Genomic DNA, 6,564 nt, shown 5'->3' on the forward strand with positions numbered 1-6,564 from the left:
CAGTGATTAATTTCTGTTCATCCAGTGAAAAAAAATTATCAAAGAATATCCTTCTAAAAGGTAATTAAAGATATCTGTTCCCTTTATCCTTTTATAAAAATAGGTTCTTGGGAAATGTTTAACTCTAAAATAATTAAACTAGGTTCAAATAAAATTAATTAGGTTAGTAAGTAAGACCTGTTGGTTATTTAATAATGTCATATATTTATATATTAGTTCAAATGATAAATTTGATAAAAAGAATTATTTGGGAATCTAAACTATATTTATATAATAATTTCTATAACTAAAAATTTCATAATAAACATTATTTTTGAAAGGGAAAAAATGGAAAAATACTAAACCAGTTTGCTTTGTAGGGTATGGTATTGGGAATCTATTCATTATTCTTTAGAGGTATGTGTGGATATTCTTTTTCTCTTTCAGTATGTTCAAGGATTCTTAATTCTTTAGACTTACTGCGCTTTTGTAAGGTATCAAAATATTTTCATCGAAAAGGAAAATATTATTGATTGGACGGTTGCGCTAAAAAGATTAGTGTTTATCGTTTTTAGATATTCAACAATTCGGTATACCTATTATATCACTGCATAATTTTATGTATTGGGTATAATTATACTGAATCACACATCATTAAAAACACAATTCATCCCTGAAAGCATTTGAAGGCAGGGAAGTGTCTTAGATATTACTGTACTTCTTTTAATATATTTAGGCTTGACAGTTAAGTGACAGTTCAACAACGGTTGTTGAAAATAAAATTATCGTTCAAAAAATAAAAAGAAATAAAAGAAAACAGTAACTTCAACAGCATTTTTTTATCGCTCGTCATTGACTTTTAGAATCTCAAAACAAAGTCTTTTAAAGCAACTATTATAGTGAAGAGAGAAGAAAAGTCAAAAATAGAAAACAACAGAAATTAAAAAAAGAATATTAAATTGTTGAAAATAGACTAAGCTGTCGGAAAATAATTGAAGGGGCAAAGTACTCAGCTTACTAAGAAATCATTTGAAGAGAAGATTTAATAATGTCGAGACAAATTGCATATCTCCCCAGGGATTTAATGTCCCAGATATTGAACGAATACTAGCAGAACAATTATAAACATAATTCTTTTAATTTCTAATATTTTGTTCCGTGTTCATTTCTTTGTGTCCAAAAACTATGAGAAAAGTATACTATCCAATAAATCACCGTACCCCCTTTATTTACTATTAAAGAAATTTAAGATTTTGTAAATTATATGGTTGAAGCGAAATTTTCGTACAAAATTTATTTTTAAATGTTAATTAAATCTTTTTGAAAAAGGAAATTTCCTTTTCTCTAAGTTTAGGTCCCTTTCCTCTCGCGCACATGCCACACTCTTGTCCAATTGTCGTATTCAGTTGTTTCCTTTTTACACTCTTTTCTTCCCCCTTTTAGACATTGCCTAACAAATAGTTGCAGATTATTTCTTTGGGTTTTCCCGTTTAAAACGAAAGGGACGTACATGTACATGTTCCTTTTCCATTTCTTTTAGACAAAAAAGCTTTCTTCGAAAATAATGGAGAAGCGGGAAAAATTTAATTAAAGCGGAAGGGCATAACCGAGAAATGATTTGGAGGGGCCCTGAGACAAAATTTTAAGATTATATACCACGGACGGGTTTTCCGAAATTAAAGCTTTGAGTTATTCCCCACCAATCTTGTTAAATAGATATTGAGCAACTGTCGGATTTGACAAGAATAGCTAAATGGTTTTAACATGAAACGCACTTAGACTCTAGAGCAGATTATGTTTTATGAAATTTACTCCGAATAATTAGTTTCATGGATTAGTTATATTATCAAGAGCTTCGTCATAATCAAAAATAATATACTTAATTATATTTGAGAACCCATAACCATACAAGTATTTCTGCTATTAATATTTTTCTATTCAACTATGATAGGTATGGTTCTTACGGATTAACTGGTACCAAAACTTGATTTCTCTGCTATGTATTCTTTAGAGGATAATTGATGGTACTCACACGCATATGAGACAGACGTGTTCTCTGTATTTGTCCACTTTTCTCCCACCTCATCCAAAAACAGTATCAGGGTTTACAAAACTAATACTGTTTTGTACTCAACTATATTTGTACTCTAATAAAAAGCTAGGAAACTGCTAAAAATGTTGTTTTCACTCGCACAGAGGGGAAATGTCCATTGATGAGGAAGTGTTCTTGGCGATAAGTGGGGTTTTCGAATGCTATGTTCAGTTTTCCTGCGGAAAGTGTCTTTCACAAAAGCAACAGATTCGATTAGTTGTAAATTTCTTTTTATTATTTTTATTCTTTCTGTTCTTTTCGTTCTTTTTGTTCTTTTTGTTCTTTTTGTTCTTTTTGTTCTTTTTGTTCTTTAAGTATTTACAAATTAGAAACTAGAAATCACTCTTTACTCATTCTCTTTTTATTTTTAGAATTATCCATCTAGTTTGTCGTAGAGTTAAAAAGACAAGTTTTAATTTTAGCTTCCGATGAAATTCTTAAAAATCAGAATAGTAGCCTACTATTCTTATTCCACACACGTGGCACTTAACCCCATTTCTTTTTAATTAAAGTAAAAATAGAATTGAATTTTACTCTATTATTTACAAGTGTTGTCCTTCTGAGTAAATGCTAGGGAAATATCTTTACGAGGAAGGGTTTTCTTATGTCTTGGCAAAAAAGTTAATTGTTTAATAATTAATAGTAGAAAAAGCAAGGAAATTTGATCTGTACTAAAAAATCTGAACGGTTCTGATATTTATAAAGACTGGTTAGAGGTTTTTATAGAATAAATGCACATTCAAGACTATAAGTAAATGACTTGGATTTTTACGATCATATAATGCTTCTTTTCATGATAGTTTTATCCAAAATTGAACTCGTACACAAATATAATAATATCCGACAAGATGTTTTTTCTTCAAACTATTACCTAATTTCATTATATTTTAGGTAATTTTTTAAAGATTTTTCCAAAGAGGAAAAAATGCCAAGCTGGCCTTTAAGAACCCTAAAACTGTCAATAACTTTTCCTAGTCAGATTTTACTATCAATTTTACTATCAATTTTACTATCAATTTTACTATCAATTTTAATTGTTTTTTTTTACAAACTTTCCAGTAGTAAAAAATAAAACAAGAAAAATTAAATAGAATATAATGAAATAGTAACTCTTTACTTTTTTCTGTTGGAAACAAGATACTTTAATTGAGATATTTCCCTAAATAACGTTTATACATACATCATTTATTTTTTCTTACTGGCTACACCAATTTTTCTTTAAGATTTTAAATTGTACATGAAACTTCGGTTATTGCTGGTTTTTAGAATTAGACCAAGTTGTAGAGGCAGTTTAAGTTGTTGATAATTGGACTATTTCTCTTCCATAAAAAAAGTTGGTTATTTACATATACCAAAAATATCTTCTTTCCTCTCTCACGAATCTTTTATTTTTACCAAATCCCAGAGAAATCTGAGACAATGTTGTTGTTAGGAAATACTTACATTTCTAACTGAAGCGATATTTATAATCTTGAAAGTGTCAACAAACAGGTATATTGCCATGATTACACATAACTCGCAACATTTCTGATTAGGGTTCCAATTTAAATTTTTGAAATGATTTTTATGTATTTATACAATTTTATGATCACTTGATATTCCCTATCTAATACTTTGATTTATCTTGCTAGCATGATGTTATGATTGGGCTGATTGTTGTTCTAGTAAAATTCCAACATTCCTAAAAGAATAACCTTTTTATTAATAAAGATTATTGTACCTATTGATCAACAAATGGCTGGAATCACTTTATGTATAATAATTAAAGGATATATTAATGAGTAAGCATCTTATTGTATTAACATTAAGACTGTAATTTATATAGGATATTTGGATGCAAAAAAGACTCACAGGTTAAGAATATTAGAATACAAACTATAACTCTCATCTCAAGAACTTATGTAGGGTAACAGAAATAAATGGCGGCTATGAATGACGGTTGGATAATAACTGAAAAATGAATGACCCTGTTTGTTTTTGTGTCACTTAAAGAAATTGGAGATATCTCCAATTCATAATGCAATTTAGAAGGATATAAATAGAGGGGGTAAAAGTATAAGTTATACTTTCTCTATTTATTGCTATTTCTTTATTTAACTGTAATGATATTGACATGGAAACCAGTTTTACTTGTGTTCTACAAATTACACAAATATAATATACTTAAAAAATTGATTTATATATGCATAATAGACATTATTAAGCCTCATTCATATTTATTCTAGATATAGGAAAAAATGTGTTTCAGATACATTATTAATATAAAAATATATAAACTTCGCTTTATATCATTGATCATTAAATGCCTCTTAGTTTATGGTATCAAGATTAGTACTAATTATCTTAAGTTAAATAGATGCCCATTTTTGGCGTAGTTCATTCTGGTTTTACCTATTAATTTCCAACTTGTCAACTTATTTATAAACTTCTCGTTATAGAATCGTTTTATGAGAAGTCATGTAAAAACCATAATAGAAATAAAATTTCTTGAAAAAATACAATAAACAATTACTAATAATTCCAATATATATTACAGGTATTAAAATTTAAGTGGCAAATAAACTTCGGGATTAGATTTCAAATTTATTACAAGAATAGTTCCCGGTCTGATTTATTCTTTCCTGAAGTATTATTTAATATTTCATCAGCAAAGTAAAAATAAATAAAATACTGATCCAACTCCAGACACAAAAAGAATTTCGAATGTGTTTCAGAACATATTTATTTATATTTCAATTATATCTCATTTTCAAGTTCATCTGGTTATCTTCTCCAGAGTTGCTTCTTATTACTTGTACCACTTATATAGTGTTCGTATGTGAAATTTTTGGTCTTGTACGTATTAGGCAATAACACATCATGCACAAATTGCACAATTATTCTGAATATCAAACATGGGTACTCAACTTCTATTTACATGCCAAAGATTTTGATAAAACTTTTTATGTTTTCGGGACCATTAATAATCAAATTTCATATTGACAACTTAGTAATGTTGTGTTGTCGATGTCAACCTTTCGTATTTATAAAATTCATAATTATTAAGCCGCCATGACTATTAATACTTCATAAATTATTCCGCAGTTTGGACACTAAATGTACCCATTTGATATTGTTGAAATTATTGACTAATCATATTAATTATTCCTTTGCAATTCACTCCCAATGATTCAAATGCTTTATATAGGTTGCTTATTATAATTGCCGATTATAGCCTGATATTAATAATAATGTTAATATTCTATTTGATCAGTAATATTTGATTGTATTTTGTCATGTCAACAAATGGTAATTATAACGTCATAACAATATCCTGTAAACCTATAGGTATATTCTCTATATATTAGATTACAATAAGAAATGCTTAATGTAATTTTTATAGAATTTAAACCAAACGTTGAGCTCCGTTTTAAAAATATTTCCTTGTGATAATCGTATAAATATCTCCGCAGTATTTATGTATATTATTCTTCAAAGATTCCAAGGATGCATCTAGCGTTGTATTGATTTACGATTGATATTCCATTTAATTAAAGGTGAATAAATTAACTTGATTATGAAAAAGATATTGTTAAAAACAGAGGGAAAAAATTTGAAGGATGCGAGGTTCGAACTCGCGCGGACAACCGTCCAACAGATCTTAAGTCTGCCGCCTTAGACCACTCGGCCAACCCTCCAGTAGATCTATTGGTCGTTGTTGTAGGAAAAGATGGAACTAAGGCATCGTTATCATCAGCAGCCGCTGAATGATTGTATTATTTCGAGACTACTTCGAGGTTACTTGTCAGAATTATGAGGTAACACGTGATATATACGTATTACGACATTATTCATATAGGATAAAGAAATGTTACTTTACACGAACGTGTTATTTCTGACGTTAAAACTTTTCCAACACTTTATATAAGAAATGACAAGATCTTAATTGACACTTGTCATGTTAATTATATTCCCATGTGTATATTATATACTTTAATACACTGGATCAATATCAACTTATTAAGAATGTCCTTGGAATTAAATAAAGAATCTATTACTATGAACGATTCGGTAGAAAAACCACAACATATTTCTCTACATGGCTTCCCCGCCAGGACTTCATTCAAAGAAGATTTGATACCCAAATTTACTGGAAACAGTAACGTTAAATTACTATTCAAGATACAAGAAAGTACTTGAAGAAGAATTAACAAAATATTCTTGTTACTTCAAAACGAGGAAATTATCTAGAAGTAACAAGATATTAAGGATAAAATCTCATATCTGAGAAAATACATAAAGACGAAAGTCTATTATTATTATCCGAAATAAAGTGAAAATAGTCTATCTATTGCCACTTTACAGGGAGATACTGGATATAAACTCGAAAGAGCTTATAAATTCCTGATTAATTACATTATACAAATCAAGGATCCAAAGTGGATAAAACCCCTTGGATTAATTCAAATAACCTTATTCTAAAAAATGTGATTAATAAAAACAAACAGTCCGGA

At 28.6% G+C, this 6,564-nt stretch overlaps 1 non-coding gene across 1 annotated transcript; it reads right to left on the reverse strand.

Moving 5' to 3' along the window:
- Positions 1-5,664: 5,664 nt before the first annotated feature.
- Positions 5,665-5,748, reverse strand: Kpol_332trna1. The gene has a single exon. It is a non-coding gene; the product is annotated as a tRNA-Leu (tRNA).
- Positions 5,749-6,564: the final 816 nt, after the last annotated feature.

This window comes from Vanderwaltozyma polyspora, genomic scaffold (genome assembly GCF_000150035.1).
Source record: "Vanderwaltozyma polyspora DSM 70294 KpolScaffold332 genomic scaffold, whole genome shotgun sequence".
NCBI lineage: Eukaryota > Fungi > Ascomycota > Saccharomycetes > Saccharomycetales > Saccharomycetaceae > Vanderwaltozyma > Vanderwaltozyma polyspora.